This window comes from Archocentrus centrarchus, chromosome 14 (genome assembly GCF_007364275.1).
Source record: "Archocentrus centrarchus isolate MPI-CPG fArcCen1 chromosome 14, fArcCen1, whole genome shotgun sequence".
In the NCBI taxonomy this organism is placed as follows: Eukaryota; Metazoa; Chordata; class Actinopteri; order Cichliformes; family Cichlidae; genus Archocentrus; species Archocentrus centrarchus.
In genome coordinates, this window is record NC_044359.1 from 21,120,553 (window position 1) to 21,143,453 (window position 22,901).

Consider the following 22,901-nt stretch of genomic DNA (forward strand, 5'->3'; position numbering starts at 1 on the left):
GGCTGACTGGAAAAGAAAAGTATATCATGATATGGAAAAAAAAAAAAGATGTTTTCAGACTGTACACAAAAACATGAGGTATTTAAGAGTAGGAAGAGTTGCAGACTGTGAAGAGGGAGCTGCAATAACAGGGATTTAACACCACACATACAGTGCAGCTCCATTTGGAATCAAACTCAGGACCCTCTCACTGTGTGGTATCAGTAATCACAGCTGAGGCACTGTTCTGCCCCAGGAGGTACTTGAACTGCCTAATATCCCAGCACTGTGCTTATAATATATAAAATATAATATATAAAAGATAAGCAGTTATGTTAATGTGGTTATTAATTAGGTAAATCAGTGCATTCATATGCCAACATACAGCACTTCTCTTCCTATATTAAGTAGCATGTATTAATAATAATATATAACTCAGGCATGAACTCAGAATCTTACAGCACTAAGCAAAATTGGATTTTCTTATTAATATGATAATTTGTGCAGCAAAAAAAAGAAAAAGAAAAGAGATTAGCCCATTGGCTTCTCTCTTATATTTAACATTGTGTGCTGTTCTTATATTTTTTCAAAACTCAGTTGCCACACAAATACAGTCAGATACCAGTCAGTACTGTAAACAAGAATTACCTGAAAAGCTCAAATGTGTGCAAAGGTGACACAGGGCCTGTAATTCCACCACCCCACTGATTCAGACTGCAAGTTCGCTACTGTACTTTACCCCGTGAACAGTAATGGAGAAAGAAAAACTGTCAGATTCTTTACTTTAAGGCCTCCTGCAGTCAGAAATGTGGTTTGATTAATGTTGTTGCTCTTGAATGTTTCGGCTTCGCTGCACCGAATTATTCATGTGTAGAGTTTGACATTAGATTGGAAGCCAATCACAAGTACAAAAAACTACAAGTGTGATGTGTAAAATATAAGTTTGCTGTGCACATACGTTGCGAGTGATCTTTCACTGATGTGAGCGACATCTTCTATCCGGCAGCTAGGCTTTTGAAATGAAAAGTAGTTGCATAGTAACAGATTCAGGATATGCAAGAATTTGTTAGAGAACTATAGAAAAACCATATCAGATGCAAATTATTATTCACAACAGAACATTTTATATGTCCTCTGAAATGTTTATGGGAAAGCATCGATATCAGAATGTAACAACAGGCCACTGCAAGATGCAATCATACTTGCAAATTGTGCAGAGCTGTCTGATCATGCAGTGAAATATTAAAAGTTACATTCTTAGATCATTTGATCGTTTGACTATTATGCAGTTATCATATGGACGCTGTAGAGGTTTTGGTGAAGAAACTTATTTAGACCTTGTACATCTTTGTCTACAGGGTAAAATACTACAAGGTAAAATTTCAGCTTCACAGACAGGAACTGTGCAAAGCTGATATGATTCATCATATCAGCATTCACTTCCTTTGGGCATGTTAGGATTAAATATAATTAAGATTTTATACTCCACTAACTTCCCTTTCACTTCAAATATTCACCATGGAACAGTGCTGTGAACAAACACTGAAAGGGCACCTCTTTACTGCAGAAATGCTAAGGTGGTGTATTTTCTGATGAGTCTGAGTTTCCTTTATAACGGCATCACTTCACTATGAAAATCATGGGAGTTAATAAAAGAAAACAGATGGAGATGTGAAAGTAGCGACTTGTGTATAGTATGAAGTGCTCCTCACAATATGGACATGACAGAAGTCACTGAGCCACTGGAAGTCTCGTTACAGCAGGAGCATTATTTATACAGTACACCCTTTTTAGTTCTAATATTTTACATATTAGGACACAATAAAAATAATAAAAACTGGTCCTTAGTAAGTTGTAATAGCAGGCGAATACAACCTCAGATAAACAAGAGCACGACATATTACACTATGTAATTATTTACAAAAACTAAGTCAAAGCAGTGTGTACAAAACAACTTCAATAGGAATTAAGACGTTAAATAAAGCCAAGTGCTGCTAATCAAATGCACTTGATTAATTGCTCATCAGGATGTGTGACCACGTTCAAAAAAAAACTGAAGTTTTGGCAGTTTGCTGGCCTGGAGCATTCAGGTAAATGTTAACGAAATGCCAAAGAGGGGCGATATCAGCAGTGATCTTACAGAGGCAATTGCTGCTGCCCATCAGTCTGGTAATGGTTATAAAGCTATTTCCAAAACATTTGAAGTCCATGATTCTACAGTGAGAATGATTATTCTTATGTGGAAAACATTCAGTGCAGTTGCCAATCTTCCCAGCGATGGATGTCCCAGAAAATTCACCCTGAGGTCAGACCGTTCAGTGCTCAGAGAAACTGCAAAAAAGACGCTGCAGGCCTCAGTCAGCATGCTAAATGTTAAAGTTCATGACAGCAAAATTAGAAAAGGACTGAAGAAGTACAGTTTTTTTGGAAGGGTTGCCAGCCGAAAGCCTCTTCTCTCTAAAAGAACATGGCAGCACAGTTTGCAATATTGCATCTGAAAAAACCAAAAGAGTTTGGGAACAATGACTCTTGGACAGACTAGACCAGGGATCCTCAAATCCAGGCCTCGAGGTCCGGTGTCCTGCAGCTTTTAGATGTGTCCCTGATCCAACACACCTGAATCAAATGGCTGAATTACCTCCTCAGTATGCAGTCAAGTTCTCCGGAGTCCTGCTAATGACTTCTATATTTGACTCAGGTGTGTTGAAGCAGAGACACATCTAAAACCTGCAGGACACCAGCACTCGAGGCCTGGATTTGAGGATCCCTGGACTAGACCAAAGTGGAGGTGTTTGTGCTGACATGCTGTGTTTGGTTTTGCCAAATATAGCAATGTGGATTATAATACCTCAGACCAACTGTCAAGCACGGTGGTTGAGGGGTGATATTTGGGCTTGTTTTGCAACCGCAGGACCTGAGCCCACTGCAGTCATTAAGATGACTATGAGCTCCTCTGTATTTGTAGAGTCAATGTGAGGTTGTCTGTCTGATAGCTAAATGTTGCACAAAATTAGGTCAGGGAACAGGATAATGATGCTAAGAACAGGAACAACTCTACCCAAGAATACTTAAATAAAGATGATTTTTTTATTTTTTATTTTTCGTCTTCTTTCACTTGATCCCTTTAGTGGTTACCCCTGAATCCTCCTATGTCACACCAACCCTCTGTATGTCCTCTGTCACTACATCCCTTTTCTCACCTCCACATTCCTCCTCTTCCTTTATCTTTGGCCAACAGTAGCATAGTTATCACAGGCAACCTGTTGGCTAACCTGGGCTCCAACCGATTCTGTATGGAAATTTAATTCTCGATGATCCGCGAGTAAAATCTTGACAAAGATTTACACCAAATGCCCTGCCTGATGCAACCCTTCCCATTTATCTGGCATTAGGATACACTCGCTTGTGGCCCCCACTCCTGTGACTGGGTTAGATGATTTTTTTTTATTATGTTCTAATACACAAAACCTTAGAATTGAAAGAGGGCATACTTTCTTTTGCACATGTTTGTATATAAACATCAGTGAAAGAGTAGTGTTTCTACTTTAAACTTGTTTATCTGAAATGTTAACAGTTGTGCTATTTTCTCTTTGTCATGTATAAAGTCTCATTATTTCATCCATTATTCATTATTTCATTCTCCTTGCCATGCTCTATTATCTTTGGAAAAAATATAACAAAATCACAGGTGTTAAAACTAATTCAACAAGAACCAAATTTCATTTTAGATGCTGCAGTTTGGGGTCCTATTGTTCAGGATGGCTCGGTGCTGGGACCTGAACAAAAGAGCACCATGGTTTAAGTTATTACATACAACTGTACTATTCCATGGTTGCTAAGCCAAATTGAAGCTCTCACCATAGTCCTGACACACCTGTTACTTTAACGCCTCCACTGTAGTTTCCAAATATCCAGGCCAAGAGTTTTTGTTTCATCTGTTACGATGCAGATTAAAAAGTAACTTATAAAGTGACGACGTTTGCATGTTCTTTCCTTGTTTTCTCCAAAACATGTCGTATGTGTTCATGAGATGTTGTTCTGTAGAAAGTGACACTAAATGTTGAAGCAATTAATTATCACTGGCCTGCAAAGTGTGAGCACTCTTGAACTATTGCCAACAAAGCAATGACCAGTAACAGCCCATCATTTTTCACTGATGGAAATATAAATGAGAGAAAGTGCATTTTAAAAACACACATTATTAAAAAGTTTTAACCAAATGTTTGTGTAACCTAACAGAATGCTTAATTTTAAACATTCTCTATGTAAGTATTTGTACATAGAGTGCTATTAGACAGTAAAGCAGACATGTGCAACCATATCCTGAGGGATCACATATCTGCAACCTTTAATTATCACAAATCACAACAATGGATGACTTTACTGATCAGTACACCTTGGATAAGGAAAGGGGGAACTATCAAGCATAAAAGGCAAGCACAGTGCTGTTTGTTGTTCAAAAAAAAAAAAAAAAAAAAAGAAAAACTCCATAATTTCAGATCTGCTTTTTATGCAAGTGTGCTCACATTTTGGAGTTTCTTTTAGCCATGGTTGAACACGCTGTGCTTTAAAAATTGTGGTCCTTCTTTTATGTAGGAGATGGATATTTTCTGTTTTGATGTGCTGCAAATGGCCTCAGAAACACGGAGTTTCCGGAGCGATGTTTCCTAAAGGGGTGCTGCATTGCTTTTACACTGGGGGTGCATATTATGAGAGTGCTCTTAGGGCAGCAGCTGAATGTTGTTTTGTTTTTAGCTTCTTTCTCCTTGTGCCACTTTAGGTTATTTAAAGGAATAGTTTCACAGTTCGTAAAATACTATGAGCCAGATGAAAATCGTGACATCATTATGTCTGCATGCTAAATATGGAGCTATTACCAGAGACTGCAGGTGACTGGAGTCTCCTGGTTAACGACAAGATTTCTTATTCCTAAATTCCTTTCTATTCACTAAGCTTCACTGATTGGGAAGGATTTTGCTTCACTGAATTCGAACTGTTTACAGGGGCATAAACAATAAGCCTTACCTGCATGTTTTTGTGCTGTTGCTCATCATGATTTCCCCTTCAAAACACGTTCAGAGTTGTTATTATGGTAATTTTCTAAAGCAGCGCATCTCACCTGACATGCTGCCTCCTACCAGTTTACAGAGCTGGTTCACCTGCTGACTCCAGAGTGCCCCATGCAGAGAGCAGCACAGATGTTGATACTCACGCAGAGCTTTTCATGCAGTCCCACTCTTTTTTTGTGCAAATTAGAAAAAAGCAATATGAGGAAATCACAGCATTCTTTTTTTTTTCTTGCCAAAGACTAAATGATATAAGTTAATTTAACATTGCTCTTTTTTTTTTCTTTTTTTTAAATACCCTATGATGTTGAATATTACTGGTAATTAGAGGGGAAAAACCTACACTCCCCTTCAGTGGTCTTATTGTTTTATGCAAACATAACAACAGTCACCACACTAAAACAAATAGTACCTCTGGAGCGGCTTTTTTTCATGCAAATATTAAATGATAACAGGCAATAATTTTCCTCCATGTGATGAAGACTTGATTGTAATGAGCTTTGGCATTTTGCAAAGAAAATAGGCCTAGTCACAGTTTACAATGATTGCATGTGATAAAGAGGGAAGGTCTGATTTGAGAGAGAAGGATGAAGGAAGGTTAAAAATCCTGTGAACTCTGTTTCATTCTGGTATTTGATTTTATGCATTATATCAATTATGAGCAAAGTGTGTGCTCTCCAGCCACAAACAAGCGACATACAATGACCGGCGTCCTTATTAGCTCAGTTGTTTCGAAGCCATAGCCTCGGCGTCATTCTATAAAAACTTTAGCATTGGCCATTATCTTGAGAATGATATCACCCAGGATGTTCAAATTCATACCATAGATGCGTCTACTAAACAAAAGTTTGAATCTTGTCAACTGTGCCTTTAAGGTAAGGGTCAGAGGTCAAGTTCCCCAAAAACTGTAATTCCGTCCATAAATCCAGAATGATGTGACCTAGGATCTTCAAATTCACACCATAGATGTGTACCGTCCAAGCTAGACCCATCAAACTTCACACAGTTCTTCACTGATTTTACAACAGCAGCATTTGGACATGCTTTGATGGTTGATTTCCCCACACAACCATATCTGGGTTTTACAGAGAAGGATCCAAAAAAACAGGAAATATCCAGTGAGCGGCAGTTCTCTGGGTGAAAATGCCTTGTTGATGTCAGAGGAGAAAGTCCAGACTGCTTTGAGCTCATAAGAAGGCAATAGTAACTCAATAGTAACCCACTTGTTACAGAAGAGCATCTCTGAATGCAGGACACACTGAACATTGAAACTGATGGGCACAAGACCACACTGGGTGCCACTCCTGTCAGCCAAGAATGGGAAACTGAGGCTAAAATTCACACAGGATCACCAAAACTGGATGATATAAGCTTGGAAAAACCTTACCTGGTTTGATGAGTCTTGATTTCTGCTGCAACATTCAGATAATAGGGTCAGAATTTTGTGGAAACAGCATGAAAGCATGGATCCATCCTACCTTGTATCAATGTATCTTTTTTGGGCAAACTTTGGAACCTTTAGTACTAACCAGGGTTATTATAGTTAACGAAAACGAACGAAATAACGAAAACTGAAATTGAAAAAACATTGTCGTTAACTGAAATAAATAAAAACTATAATTAAAAGGAAAAAACGATAACTAATTAAAACTGAATTGTGAGTTTACAAAACTAACTAAAACTAACTGAAATAATCGATAAACTTACTTTCATTTACTTGTTTTTTTGGGGGGTTTTTTAAGCCTTGTGGATTGATATGAAATCATTGTTTCCGCTCTCCGAGTTTAAGCTGGGAGCGCCACAGGACAACTGTGTGAGTGCGCATGTGCGTGCGCTCACCGCGCTGGTCCGCAAAGTAATGGCTGCGGTCTGCCGAGTCCCGTATGGAGGTTCTTTGAGTACAAACACCTGCACACGACCACAAGGTAATTAACACACACAATCCAGCTACACAAGCATAAATGCGGACATGAGGTCGGCAACTTCTGTAGGTTGTGTACAGAGGCCGCAAAGACCCTGCAGGTTTAATTAGCAGCATCTAACCAAGCTAGCTCCAAAACAGAAGCAGCTTCAGGTGGTGAGAACATCAGGATGCAGCTGGATTTGAGCTTTGACTCCTTCAAAGAGTTTGTTTTTGTTTAACACCACATGTAGGCGTTATTAATCTGCTGCACTGATGCTGAAGTTTATTGTGGAGTTTATTGTAGAATTTATTGAGTTTGGGAGTTCATGTTTTTCTTTGTTTCTCCCTGGTTATGCTCATGTGTGTCCTTAATATTACACAAATTTAGCATGTCTTGTGAACAGTTGGTTGTTGACTATATTTCTTTAAACTGTATCTTTTGTCAAGTTTTCATTACACAATAGTCACTTTTGCGCCTTGAATCTTGCACCTGATTAGGTATGAAAATACTAAAACTAATACTGAAACTAACTGAAACTAACTAAAACTAAGCATGAAACCAAAAATAAAAACTAATAAAAACGAGCAAAACCACTCTGAAAACTAATTAAAACTAACTGAATTAGAGAAAAAAAAGTAAAAACTAACTAAAACTAAACTATAATGTAAAATCCAAAACTATTATAACCCTGGTACTAACAATTGTGTTAATACCACAGCCTACCTGAGAATTGTTGCTGACAATGACCATCCGTTTATGACCACAGTGCACCCATCTTCTGATGGCTATTTCCAGCAAGCCATGTCACAAAGCTCAAATCAACTCCAACTGGTTTCTTGAACATAACAGCGAGTTCACTGTACTCAAATTACCTCCACAGTCATTAGATCTCAATCCAACAGAACAGTTTTGGGATGTGCTGGAACAGGAGATTTGCATTATGGATGTGCAGCCAACAAATCTGCAGCAACTGCACAGCAAATCTCTGAGGAATGTTTCCAGAACTTTGTTGAATCTGTGCCACAAATATCAATGCAGTTTTGAAGGCAACAGGGGGTCGAATCTGATGCTAGCAAGGTGTACCTAAAAAAAAATGCAACTGCAGTTTCTGGTTTAATTACAGAGATTTAAAGTCTGTATATGAATGAGTGTGTGTGTTGTTAAAGTGTTGAGAGACTCCCTACTTCAGACCATTTATTCTTTCATTGTTAAAAAGGTAGTTCCACCCAAAATTACATTTACATATTTTCTGCCATCCTGTAGCGCTCTGTGTGTGTGTGTGTGTGTGTGTGTGTGTGTGTGTGTGTGTGTGTGTGTGTGTGTGTGTGTGTGTGTGTGTGTGTGTGTGTGTGTGTGTGTGGCAAAAGAAAAATTCAACGAAATTGTAATAATAATGTTTGGGTCCTAAAGAAAAAAAAAACACACACACACAAAGAAACACACATCTGAAAAATTTTGCAAAAATTACTGTTTCTAAAAATTATGACCAGTTGCTCAAGAAAAAAAAATCCTTGTAGTAAACAGTTTCTGTTTTCTATTTGCATCTGGGCCCTGTGCTACAAAGCAAGTTAAACATACCCAGGATATCTTTCAATTATGTAGCTGCACTTACCCTAACATTGGCAAATCAGGCTAAGAAATCACATGAACGTGATCATAAACTCCATAAGTTAATTACAAATCAGCAGTTTGAGTGACAGCAAAAGCACTGTACAATTAAACAGTATTAAAAGCACTGTAGGAATGTATGGACTTCTGTCAGTAAGACTTGAAAAGATCTGATGCATTAATAAAGCTTAGTGTCAGTGCTCTGTCATTCAGGCACTGGAGAATCTGATGGATGGAAAACACTAACATTTAAAAGATTTACCTGAAGCAAACAAAAGCAGCAATAATGCTGGTCAATGGCAATGAAATATAGTGAGTGTATATTACTTCACAGTAATTACATGTATTTATTGTGTTCAATTGGTCTGCAAGTCAGCAAATGCTCTTGACCGTTACTATCTGCAGGAAAATCTATATTGAATAAAAAAAATAAAGACAATAAAGAATAGACCAATTCTAGCAATCTGTAGCATATTCTCTTCATTTTCTTTTGGCAATGGCAGTTTTATTTATATAGCATATTTCATTGCACATAAACTCAGTGTGTTTAACATAAAAAATAAAAACATAATAACCTATGTAGGTATGCCTTAAGGCAATAAACACAACAAAAACAAACTTTACAAAGAAATAAATACAAGCCCCCCCACCCCCACCCACACACACACACACACACACACACACACAGTTAATAAGTGTAAGCCTGTGAGAATAAAAAGGTTTTGAGTTTGTTTTTGAATCTAGACACAGTTCTAATTGACTTCAGGCCAGCAGGCAGCTTGTTCCCAGGAACAGGACCACAATAACTGAAAGCACACTCAGCACACTTAGATCTAATTGTGGGAACAGTTAAAAGATCTGCAACCGATGACCTGAGAGGTCTAACTGAGCTATAGACACGTCAGAGATGTACTGGGGAGCCAAACCACTGAAAATGTTATAAACAAAAAAAACAATTTTAAAGGTAATTCTATGTAGAATTAGGAGCCAATAAAGTGATTTTAGTACTGGAGTAACATCATCAAATTTCTGTGTACACGTAAGGACTCCAGCTGCTGCATTCTGAATAAGCTGAAGATGTCCTAATGATGATTTGGATCACCTGGCAAGTAGAGCATTACAGTAGTCTAACTTGCTTGATATGACTATATGGAATAATTTCTCAAATCACTGTCCAAAACAATGCACGACTCCTGACTGACCACTGTGTTTTGGAGAAAGGGATCATGATCTGTCACTGACTTTTTGGACCAGCAACAAATATACTGCTCAAAAAAAAATTGAAGGAACAATTTTTAATCAAAGTATAACATCAAGTCAGTTAAACTTCTGGGATATTAATGAAATTAACAACAGGTGCACTGCAGGGTTATTATAGTTAACCAAAACGAACGAAATAACGAAAACTGAAATTGAAAAACATTGTTGTTAACTGAAATAAATAAAAACTAAAATTAAAAGGAAAAAACGATAACTAACTAAAATTGTATTGTGAGTTAAAAAAAAAAAAACTAACTAAAACTAACTGAAATTATAGATAAAGTTACCTTTCTTTTCTTGTTTGTCATTTTATTTAAAAGCCTTGTGGATTGATCATTTTTCCGCTCTCCGAGTTTAAGCTGGGAGCGCCGTCGGGCAGCTGTGTGCGCGCGTGTGCACGAGAAAGCGGCAGAGTTGCTCTGAACCGACCTAACGTTCCCTTCTGGAGAAATGTGACTACTCACCAGGTCCCGCAACATTGTGATTAACCTCTTCAGTTCTTGTGCGTTTCCAGCTATTTTATCAGTCAGAGAATAACAATGAGGGCTAATAATCAAAGCATTGATATAAGGACTCACAAATGTCAGCAAGCTCCTGGAGGAAGACTGCTGAAGCTATTGGAATGGACATGAGGGAATGAAGAAAGTGAAAAAACGGGAACTAATATGTTTGCAGCCAAAAAAACTGAGCACAAAGAGCAAGGACCAAAAAAAGTCCCAGCCGGCACCAGCACAATACCACAAGGTAATTAACACACACAATCACAAACATAAATGCGGACGTGAGGTCGGACACTTCCATAGGTTGTGTACAGAGACCGCCAAGACCCTGCAAGTCTAATTAAAGCATCTAACCAAGCTAGCTCCAAAACAGAAGCAGCATCAGGTAGTGGAGAACATCAGGATGCAGCTGGATTTGAGCTTTGATTCCTTCTGTTTGTTCAGTTTGTTTTTGTCAAAAACCACATGTATATGTTATTAATCTACTGCACTGACGCTGAACTTTATTGGGAGTTTATTGTAGAATTTATTGAGTTTGGGAGTTTATATTTTTCTTTGTTTCTCCCTGTTGATGTTCATGTGTGTCCTTAATATTACACACATTTAGCATGTAGTGCTACTGTGAACAGTTGGTTGTTGAATATATTTCTTTAAATGGTATCTTTTGTTGAGTTTTTATTACACAATAGTCACTCTTGTGCCTTGAATCTTGCACCTGACAAAGTATGAAAAACTAAAACTAACGAAACTAAACTAAAACTAACCATTAAACCTAAAATAAAAACTAATAAAAACAAGTGAAACCACTCTGAAAACTAATTAAAACTAACTGAATTACAGAAAAAAGTAAAAACTAACTAAAACTAAACGAAAATGTAAAATCCCAAACTATTAGAACCCTGGTGCACTGGAGGGGCAACTATGAGACAGTCTGATTTTTCACTAGTTTTGCATTTGGCTAGGTTCACTGTCACTACATGAGGCGATACTTGTACTCTATAGAGGTTGCACAGGTAGTCCAGCTGCTCCAGATGACACATCAATGCATGCCATTGCCAGAAGATTTGCTGTCTCCCAGCACAGTCTCAAGAGAGGATGGAGAAGATTCCAGGAGACAGGCAGTTAGTCTAGGAGAGCTAGACAGGGCTGAAGAAGGTCCTTAACCCATCAGCAAGACCGGTATCTGCTCCTTTGTGCAAGGAGGACCAGGATGAACATTGCCAGAGCAGTGAAGGGGTCTGGAGAAGCCATGAAGAAGATTATGCTGTCTGTAACATCATTCAGGATGACCAGTTTGGTGGTGGGTCAGTGATGGTCTGGCAAGGCATATCCATGGAGGGACACACAAACCTCTACAGGTTAGGCAATGGCACCCCGAGTGCCATTAGGTATCAGGATTATGCACCCATTGTCAAGTCCTACACTGGTGCAGGGGGCCCTGGACCCGACAGTCCCCAGGCTTATGTGGTGAGAGTCTGCAAGCAGTTCTTAGAGGATGAAGGAATTGGTACCACTGGCTGGCCCTGACACTGACCTGACCTGAATCCAATAGAATTGAGAAGGAGTTCGGCTGCATAAATGAGTCTGAAAGAAAGAATTACAGAAGAGCACTAAGATTTAAAGCACTCGGGTTGGAGCTTGATTGGCTCACTGAACATGGGCAAGAGAATGATTGGACTAGAGCAACCATTCCCAAAGCCAGGAGTGCTGCAGCCCACTTAAAAACCAGAAAGCCCCATGGGGCCCAACCAATCTTAAATTTTCACTCTAATCAAAATACAAGAGAAAGTGATGTATTTCCTTGAAAATTTTATTCAAAAAACATAAACAATACAGGCTGTTGGCTATAAATTGCTAATACTACCCAGTCATATGTAAAGTGTTAATGCCAATATGTGACCCACTTGCCCCTGGGACACAAATTTCAACACAAGAGCAGTAAATTTGGGCCAGAGTAATGAGTAATATCACAAACCACCTCCTAGTACCAGGTTTAATTCACTTTTTATATAAATAATTGTATATAAATATGTACTGTACATACTTAAGAGTAATTTCAAACTATGAATCACTGCAGGTTAATTACAGCACATTTGAGAGAGACAGGGAAAATTCCAGTCTGCAAAGCTGCTGTTCAAATGTACAGGTGAGAATTAGACATTAAGCTCATGGCAGTAATGTGAGGCGGTGCTAGATAAATTATTACAAGAGGCTAAGCTATTACATTTAATGTTATAGACTTTACTCTGGAAGACAGTAGCAAATTTGTTACATTTAGCTATGGAAAGAAATTAAATAAGTAAAGTTTTGGAGGGATTAAGTAGTTTATCAGTGGTTGAGAATAAAAAATTACTAGATTTTGTTAATCATTTGGGCTAATTTTATTTTATTGTTGTAGCAATTTAGTGCATTTTTATAGATTTCAAAATCATTTTGAAATGTATTTATTCTATTCTATTTTTTTTTTTTTTTAAATCTCAGCCCTCCAGCAGATTCAGGAGCAGACAGGAGCAATATTTGAGAAATGTCATAGAAGTGGTTCATCTTTTCATGACATGATGTCTGTATTGGTAATGTGTACTTTGAAAATTCAGTAATAAATGTATGTGCTGCGCCTGCTTTGACATAATGCTTATTGAATAAACTGGTTGGTATTTGCTTTGACAGATGAACAAAACACAGAAAATATGCAATATTGATCACAAATGGTAATATCTACAACATCTGTGCTGTAAAAACATCAACTTGATTAATGTTGAATTAGTACATCTTGTTGTGCTCTTTAATATTGCAAAACTGCAGTAGTGCACTTGGTTTAGCTAGTTCTACTTTCATCCATAAACTGAACAGGCTTTGATTTTCCCACCTCTCCCTGCTGTTGGTCAATTTGTTGTGATGTCATAGTAGCAGGAACGCTTTAAAATAGAAATGCTCAAAGATGTCAGCGTTATTTTATTTATTCAACATTTTATTCAACATTTTTTAACTACTACCTAGTTATATTTAGGCTTGTTTAATAATGTTTTGGGTTAAAATACACTTTTTCACAAATGTAAACCATGTATTAGTACAGTTTTTTTTTAACATACACCTTACAAATTTGCCTTTAGGGTGTATGCTACAAAAACATTGCATTAGTATAAATAAATTACAAAACCAGCTTTGACATTCAGCTTTATCTGTCCATGAAGCCAGATGACGCACACCAATTAGTTAAACTGCAGGAATCTCTTAAAGGCATAAAGACCTGGATGACCTCTAATTTCCTGCTTCTAAATTCAGATAAAACTGAAGTTAATGTACTGGGCCGTACAAACATGGTGTCTAAATAGATACTTACCCTGGATGGCTTTACCTTGGCCTCCAGTAACACCTCCAGTGTCCTTCAATGCACACATTAAACAAACATGTAGGACTGCTTTCCAGAATTTTCCTAATATCTCTAAAATTAGAAACATTCTGTCTCAGAGTGATGCTGAAAAGTTAATTCATACATGTATTACTTCCAGGCTGAACTATAAACAAACAACTTTTTATTGTCACATACACATAGTGAAATTTAGTATCCGCACTTAACCCATCAAGCAAGCAGCACACATCGCACAACATGCGGAGCAGGGGGCGGCTACTGATGATTTGGATTTGAGATGGTTTTCTATTCGTTTCAGTCCATTCAAGAGTGGAAAACCCATTTTTCCAGTACATGCCAGTCTGGGGATTTGAACCAGCATCCTCACATACACAGAGCATCCTCTCAATCTTAAACTGCACTCCTCTAGACCACCACTCCCCACTATATATTATGAAATTGTCCTAAAAGCTCCCTGAAAAGCCTTCAGCTAATCCAAAACTTTGCAGCTAGAGTACTGACAGGGACTAGAAAGAGAGAGCAGATTTCTGCCATATTGGCTTCTCTTCATTGGCTCCCTGTTAAATCTAGAATAGAATTTAAAATTCTTCTCTTCGCAAGGACTTGAAAAATCTTAAATCTTAATTTTATCTTCAAGACCTAATAGTACTGTATCACCAAATAGAGCACTTCACTCTGACTGCTGGCTTACTTGTGGTTCCTCGGATACTTAAAAGTAGAATGGGAGGCAGAGCCTTCAGCTTTCAGGTCCCTCTTCTGTGGAACCAGCTCCCAGATTGGATTTGGGAGACAGACTTTGTGGCTGGATCAGGTGACCCTAAAACATCCTTCAGTTACGCTACAGTAGGCCTAGGCTGCTGGGGGCTTCCCATGATGCACTGAGTGTTTTTTTTTCACTCACCTCTTTTCACTCTGTTTATAACCCACTCTGCATTTAATCACTAGTTATTATTAGTCTCTGGCTCTCTTCCACAGTGTGTCGCCAGTCCTGTCTCTCCCCCTCAGCCCCAACTGGTCCCTTGCTGAGCCTGGTTCTGCTGGAGGTTTCTTCCTGTTCAACGGCAGTTTTTCCTTTCCACTATCACCAAGTTCTTGCTCATAGGGGGTTGTTTTGATTGTTGGGTTTTCTCTGTAATTATTGTAGGGTCTTTACCTTCCAATATAAAGCACCTTGAAGTGACTGTTTGTTGGGATTTGGTGCTATTTAAATAAAATTGAATTGAATTGAATTGAAATGCATAACAAATCTACTTAAAGGATAGTTTCTCCCATCTATGGACACATAATACTGTTCATCTAATATTAGAAGCACCCACTTTACATAAATCATGAGTAATTTTACTGTTTTCAGTTTAGGTTTTGGTTAATAAACATCAAGAATTTCTTCAATTTTTGTCCCTGAGCCACAGCTGTCTTCATGTCTGCTGTTGAAGTGTGTGTGTGTGTGTTTTACAAATTTTTAAAAAATGGTTGTGTATTTAATTTTTGGTGTGACCACATTGGAATATTGTGTGTTACAGTGAGGTAATCCATACAAAAGTGTGTGAGCTTTTGTAATGGGTAGGTCCAGTTACATGTTGTTTAAAATTTAACAAATTAAAATTCAGCAGTTTTCTATCAGAACTGTTGCTGTTATCAGTGTGAATAGTGAAATCACCTGAAATAATAATGCAGTCAAATTTTGTTGTAATTTTAGAAAAAAAGTTCCCCAACTTCTTCCAGAAACCTATAACTCAGGTTTTTATTTGTTTTTTTGTTGTTGTTTTTGTTATGTTTTTTTAAAATAGCCAGGAGTAATTTAGTTGGAAATATAGAATTTATTACTAAACCAAGATAGTCAAAACTCAGATAACTGTCAAATGACACACATTTACAACAAAAATTATTTTTATATTGAACAGTGATCCCACCACCCCTGTTTGTACCGGTGCAATATTAAAACCTATAATTAGTGGGCAATGTTTCAATCAGCATAAAATCCACTTTATTAATAATAGTGGTGTGATTAATAATAAAAGTAGTGGCATTAGTGGATTGAGACAATGTGGAATTAATGTGTACAAAAGCAGGTCTTTGAGATTTGCTGTTGCCATTGTTGATGTCTGTTTCTAGATAGATAGATAGATAGATAGATAGATAGATAGATAGATAGATAGATAGATAGATAGATAGATAGATAGATAGATAGACTTTATATTTTTTTCAATTGTGGATTTTGAAAAGAGGCTCCTGTTGTACTTGTGTAAAGTCCACATAGTTTTACCTCAGATGAACAGAGAAAATGCCTGCGGTTACAGTTCTACCAATCTAATGTTTCAGCTCAGCACAGTATTTTCCATTAGGTTTTCCTCTCTGCCAATAAAATGTGCTCATCTGTTCTGTTCTTTTCATTTTCCACACTGCTCCCAAGACAAGTAAGTTGTTACAGGGACCTTTATCTTATTACTGCAGTGAAAAAAGCTGCGGAGGAACGACCCTGCTATGACAGCCACGTAGTGTCCAAATTATTTAATTATGGCCTTTCTTGTTTGATTATTTTGGGCTGATGAGCTCAGCTGGGTGTTGTTCAGGATTGACACATCACTTCTCTATTTTTAGCCTGTGTAGTGCTACAGAGTTTTCTTTTACAGCACTGAGTTTGTGTGACATTCACAATATTATTGGGACACAAATGCTGAATGTTCACTCCTCCCACTGAAAGACATGATGAACTATTTAAGAGTTCAGACTGGTTTTAGGTTACAGAATTAAAGGTTAATGAGTTAAGGTGAGAAATGAAATGATATTATAGGAATTAATGATTCATTGTTAATCATTAATTAATATTCATCAATCTTTGAGATCTGGTTCTGGTTCTCTGTGTGTGTGTGTGTGTGTGTGTGTGTGTGTGTGTGTGTGTGTGTGTGTGGTTTAACAAAAATAACTTTATACAAAAGCCAACAACAATTTGGAATCAATGCCACTGTCGTGTCAGAGCCAGCAGATTACATGAGCTTAGCTGCACTTATGGCAAAGACTGGAAACTAGATGGCACAACCAGTCTTGCTCAATACAAATGAAACAGCATCTTGCTACCATCGCCTCACTTATAAACTTGTTTCACCTTATTCAATCTCTGCATAATTATAGTGTAAAAAAATCTGTTGTTTTGCAAGGCTTTATGTGCATCTTTTTTTCTTGTTTGTCAAAAATAAAATAAAATAAAATAAAATGAACAAGAAATAGTCCCTCATAAACCCTCCAGTGAAGCAAGAAAGGTTTGTTTCTACACTGATTTTTGCTGCTGTTTTCCTAAAGTAACACTGGGAAAACAACCTTTCATGCAAGAGTGCATTTGAAAATGTTCCACACATTTTTCCATTAGATCATTTCTTAACATCCTAATTGAAAGTGTTGCCTGTAGAGCTGTCATTTATATCAGATACCCCTGCATTGATTTTTATGCGACCAGCACTGTTTGCTATCTGCTGCTGTTTGGAAAATCAAATCTAGCAAACAATATGCAAATGCTGACAAAGAATCTCTCGCTGCCACTGCTGTATGGGTAAATGCTTGAAAATGTGACAGATTACACATTTTCTTCCACACAGACAGTTGTAACCATCATTTTAGTGACTTGGCACATAAACATTGCCCTGCAGTGATACACATCTGCTGCCAAGTATCCAGTATGACAATGCTGCAGCTTGAGGACTGCCAGGCTGAAATATACTGCTGCTGAACACAAAATTATCATGAGAAATGAATTTTTCTGATAACTTGGAAATGCAGATTTTGTTATGTGAACATCATCTTCGTCTACCATAGAAAGATTATGCGTCAATGCCTATAAACCGGACTTTGTGATAATGGCACGCTTATAAGGAGCAATATGATTTTATTGGCCATATAGTCTATATCCGCAATAACACAGGTCATTGAATTTGTGGTGCACTGGATAGTTTTCAGTGATGTCAGCATGAAGTTGGCTGCTGCATGGAAAAGGTTTGGCAGATGATCTGGGATGTTTTGACACCTCTGTATTGAAACAAACTAAAAGAAGAGAGCGACTCAGACAGTTTCTGACGTCGACTTCTCAGTGACCTGTTTGGTTTCATCTCTTCCTCATTTTTCCACAGTTTAGTCTCTGATCATGCTTTGCTTAAAAACTTGCATTGATGACACTTGCTACCTCCATCTGTATTTGTTTCATAACCACATCTTTTCGCTCTTGGCCTCTTGGCCCATGTTGCACCTGCCCTACAATATCCCATCATGTCTGAGCTCTGATTGTGCCCGCTGGCTGTGTCTTCTCAGTTTCATTTGCATCCCGCTGAAACAGTCCTGCATCTCTGGCTGTTAAATCTTCACACTCTCAAGTTTTGTTTTATTTTGCATTTTACATTTTCAATAGATTTATTTCCCCCTGTCAATACAAAGCCACACTATGAAGGCTCTTTAGCACTCTTTAGTAGTGATTGTGGGTGCAGTTTCTGTTACTTACAGTCTCCATAAACTAGGATATCATAAGTACTAATTACAAGACTAAACTAATTCCTGACATTCATGATCTAAATCAGTGTTGGTCCCCTAAATTATAAATGGGGAAAGCAAGCTGTAAGTCTTACATTTGATGATATATCCACAACCACTGCTAATTGTTTGTTATGATAATGCCGCAACATGCTTTAACAAGGTCTGGATTAGCCACCTCACATTTGACAGTCTTAACACCATCACCCCTGCAATCAAAACAGAAGATTTGGTTAAAAAACACTGTGACGTTGTACTTTAATGGGAATCTGGCTGTATGTGGACCAAATCTGTCCTCAAAACGTCAATCAAATCTAACAGTTCAGGTGAACCTTCAAACACAAGGACCCTGGTTTGATAAGAGATGGTGCATCATTATATTCTTTTGTGTCCTTGTCAGGCCACTACAATTAAGAACACTCTCACACACATTCATGTACTGCTGCACATAATGGGATACATTTTTGGAGACTTGTTTCCTATAACTATAACTGTCTACTGTCACAGCTTATGAAGTAAAAGAAGATTTTAATCAACCACTCAGATACTTGCAATGATCAGGTCCTTCTCTACTGAATAAATGTCACTGTAGTCTGTTGTTGTGATTGCTAGACAACATGATGATGTCATGCATAATTAAAATTTTGTGAGTGTGTGTGTGTGTGTGGGTGTGTGTGTGTGTGTGTGTGTGTATATACACACACACACACACAGTTTGCTTAGTAAGTATAGCTGGTCATTTGTATTTGACACATCGCACAACTTTTGTAAATAAGTTGGTATTTGTCACAAAATATGGATTTGAGTCACCCCTCATTACTTTATATTTTGTTTCCAAGTCATCATTTTTAAATCGATCTTGAGCAACATTTCTCCAGGCTTTCTGAAGGCCTTTCAAAGTATTTTTTTGGGACATTGGCTGCATTGTCACTCATTTTCACTCAGGCGCTTTGTTACTGGCAGTCTGTTGCACAAACACATAATTTGTTCCAATTTATTTAGTTGAATCTATGAAAAATGCCAAAGATAACACAGTTTGACAGGCATAAAATAGTATTTTTGCATGAACAAGGTGATTCCCAAAGAGCTAATAGCCAAAAATCTGGCATAGCTCAGCATGGTGTGCAGTGTGTCCTTAAAAGATCTGAAGAAACTGAACAAGTGGAAGACAAAAGAAGATGTAGCAGGCATTAAAAAAGCCCCACTGTACACAACAAATTAACAGTATTTGAAAGTCCTCCTTAAGAAATAGGAAAAAATCACAGGACCTGAGAGATGCAGCTGACCCTTCAGCTGATCCATCTACTGTTCACTGAAACCTCATCAGAAATGGTCTCAGTGGAAGGGTGGCTGTGAAGAAGCCATTCTTAAGGAAGGGAAACTGGGAGAAAAAGCTGAGGTATGTCGTATTACACAAGAACTAGACTCAAAGTCAGTGGCAACAGGTATAATGGCGTGATGAATACAAATGTCAGATTTTGGGTTCACATCATTGTCAATATGTACAGAGGGGCTCAGGAGAGAGATACAACAGTGAGTCTCTAACGCAGTCTGTAAAACATGGTGGAGGCTCTGTCATGGTTTGGGGTTGCATTTCAGCCAGCAGTGTTCGAGATGTTGTAAGAATTAATGAAGCCTCCCTAGAGTCCGGACCTCAACACTATTGAAGCAGTGTGGGATCATCCTGACAGAGAACGAAACAAAAGAAGAGCTTTGAATCTCCTTCAAGAAGCCTGGAGAACTATTCCTGAGGACTACTTAAAGAAATGACAAGAAAGCTGCCTCAGAGAGTTCAGGCTGTGTTGAATAAAGGCATGCATACCAAATCCTGACTTTTACGTTTTTTTAAAACTGCTTTTTGTTTGCCATATATACTGCATTCCCCTGCATGGCTACACAAGTTTTAATAAATCGATGGATCTATTTTCCATTATTTTTCTAGCAAAATATAAAGAAGTGAGTGGTGGCTCAAGACTTTACACAATACTGTAGTTAAAATACTGCAGTATGAATTCTGACCTGGAAATACAGACTGAGCATGATCACACTTCTTGAAAACAAACATTCTCAGACTTAAAAAGAATGAAGAACAAGACAGAATACAAAATAGTCCTGAAAAACACCATTTGGCGTGTTAGTTGTTAAAGGCTGAGCACATAACTAACTATAATGAAGAATAAAGATACTCGGCCTCTAATAAAGAGGCATAGCTGCAGGGTTGAAAAAAAAGTTTCTATTAGAGCAGTCTAAGCTCTGCATGTTGACCTGTTGCTCTGACCATGCTGAAATGTTTGTATGAAGATGGATAAGAGTATAGAAAAGCCCAGGATGCAGCAGGCAGGGAGAAAAAGGCAGCAAGGGGTAGATGAGCCTGTGCCAAAACACAGCTGCTGGCTGAATAAGTAAAACCACCTAGGAAGAACAGAATGATGAGAGGAAGCAAGACAGAGGAGCAATTCCCACAGACCCTTTCATAAACACAAAGATGGGAAAAAATGGGTGTAAGGGAAAGATGCGAGCAGTGCAACAAATACTTTCCCTTATTTTCCTCACAGTGCTCCATCACAGATAGCTATATATATAAAGATTGAGAAGGCTATGAAAACAGACCTTTTATAATGGACTCTGTTTGAACAGAAAGTAAAAGGAACCAAGAGAGACTATAATGCCTTAGTTTATTTTGTGACAAATATGGGCCAGCAATATTGCAGATCATGTTTGCAAAAGGCAGGAAGAATAATGACCGAGAGGACGCAGAGTGTCTGCTCTTGGAGGGGGTTTTGCTTAATGGGGTGGTGCGTGGAGGAGATGTTTCTGTGAGAGAGCGCATAGTGAGAGACACAAGGCAACAGATGGAGGAAAAAGGCCCAGTGTGGCTGACAGCAGTAGAAGTACTCCAAAGAGAAAAGACAGCGGAGGGGGTGGGGGGACCCTGCGTCCACTCCATGACCAGGATAACTTTTATAAGAGAGGCAATGTTGTGCTTTAAAATGAGACAAAGTATTGATTGCTACCAGCCTATTAAACTTAAGATGGTGATTGTGCATGTAGGCTTCAGCAAAAATAATTATAATGATGATTTAATGGCGTTAACCACTAGCGTTCATTTTTTTGTATTTAGTACCACGAAAATGAATGTCATTATACCAAACTGCCTATCCCATTCCATAACAATGTAAAGGCATAATGTGTTTGCTGGAGGCCAAGAGAGATAGAAAAAGTGAGGGAGGAGGAGGAGGAGGAGGAAAATGAAGATGAAGTGTCTGATGTATGGCTTGAGAACAAGAGTGGCATTAATGATAAAACACTGCCAATGAATAAGTCGGCCAGTGGACAGCACAGGCCTGTCAGCGTAAGCATAAAAGGTGATGAGTGAGAGCTTTGCACTGTTAAACCTTCATGCTCCAAGATGCACGGTGCTGAAGGCACAAGAGGAAGACTGAATATATAACGCAGCCATAATTAAGTGCAGGAATAAAAGTGACAGTGTGCACTATGTTTAGCAACACAAGAAACAACATGGGAAAAAAAAAAGCAACGTGATTAAATAAATTATTTCGCAGTTCAAGCAGAATCAAAGCAGTGCTAACAACCCCAGTCAATAAAACCCAGTGTATTTGATCTGTTTATTACTTTACCATAGATGCTAAATAATTGTTATCTTAAGATATCTGCAAGAGCAAATTAAATAAAGATTTTTATTGTTTATTGATGAGTAATGTACTGCAAAACACTTGTGCAAAGCCTCGTGTTGCTCCAGAAGGAGCAGCAATTTGCAGCAAGATGGAAATTTATAAAAATCTACTGATGAGGATTTAGCGTGAAGAGAGCATACTAAAGCTCTGTAGCCTGCTCATCATCGCTGCTTGAGGATTCGCTGTTCACAACTATACATTAGTCACTGCCAAGAGTAAAAATATGCCAGGCTTGTCACATTTACTCTTCAGAGTCACTGAGGAAATGTTTTTGACATTTCTAAGCTTTGGAACTTTAAGAGCGACTAACATTTCCCTCATATGATTAGGTCTGATAATTAGTTCTAATAATTTTATATCTTCAGGATACTGGATGTTTCCATCTTGCAAATAAACACCTGCTTCTGTCAGTCAGCCAGTACAGTTGGCGTGGATAGGTGGATAGCTTATTAAGACAATGTTAGAAAGTGACATGGAGGCCTTTCTTCACTGAAGTTAAATTGTCAGTAGGCTACAGCTAGCATGGTTTGAACAGAATAACATCAGTGACGTCTGTGTATATTTTAATACTTTAAAATATATTGTTTTGTTAGTAAAAAGGCCATGATAACCACCATAAAAGGGACGCACGCAGACAGGTTAACGAGGCATTTAAACATTGCTGCCCCTGCTAGTTGGTGCCAAACATACTACTCACTTAAACATATTATTCTTATTCTGTAGTTACTGGTTCTAAGATGGCCACTTCCTGGCGCTGCAGCCCTGGCACACAGCTGCGCCCACCTCTCTCTTGGTCTCTTTGTGAATGGAAGTCATAAACCAGCTCAGGGGAATCTAAACAGATGACAGCCATGCTAACTAGCACTATTGTTTTGTATTTTTCATGTGTAAAATGCACAGCTGTATGTTGGATTTGTCAGAATGAACTGGAATATAACCAAGCAGCCGAAGCCAGGTGTGACCACATGGAAGAAACCAAGGCTACTGCTGCTAGCACTGTCAAGGTT

General features: G+C 38.1%; 1 non-coding gene across 1 annotated transcript; it reads right to left on the reverse strand.

Annotated features, from left to right (window-relative positions):
- Nucleotides 1-8,971: 8,971 nt before the first annotated feature.
- Nucleotides 8,972-9,047, reverse strand: LOC115792719 (small nucleolar RNA Me28S-Am2589). The gene has a single exon (XR_004021070.1). It is a non-coding gene; the product is annotated as a small nucleolar RNA Me28S-Am2589 (small nucleolar RNA).
- Between the last annotated feature and the right edge of the window lie 13,854 nt (nucleotides 9,048-22,901).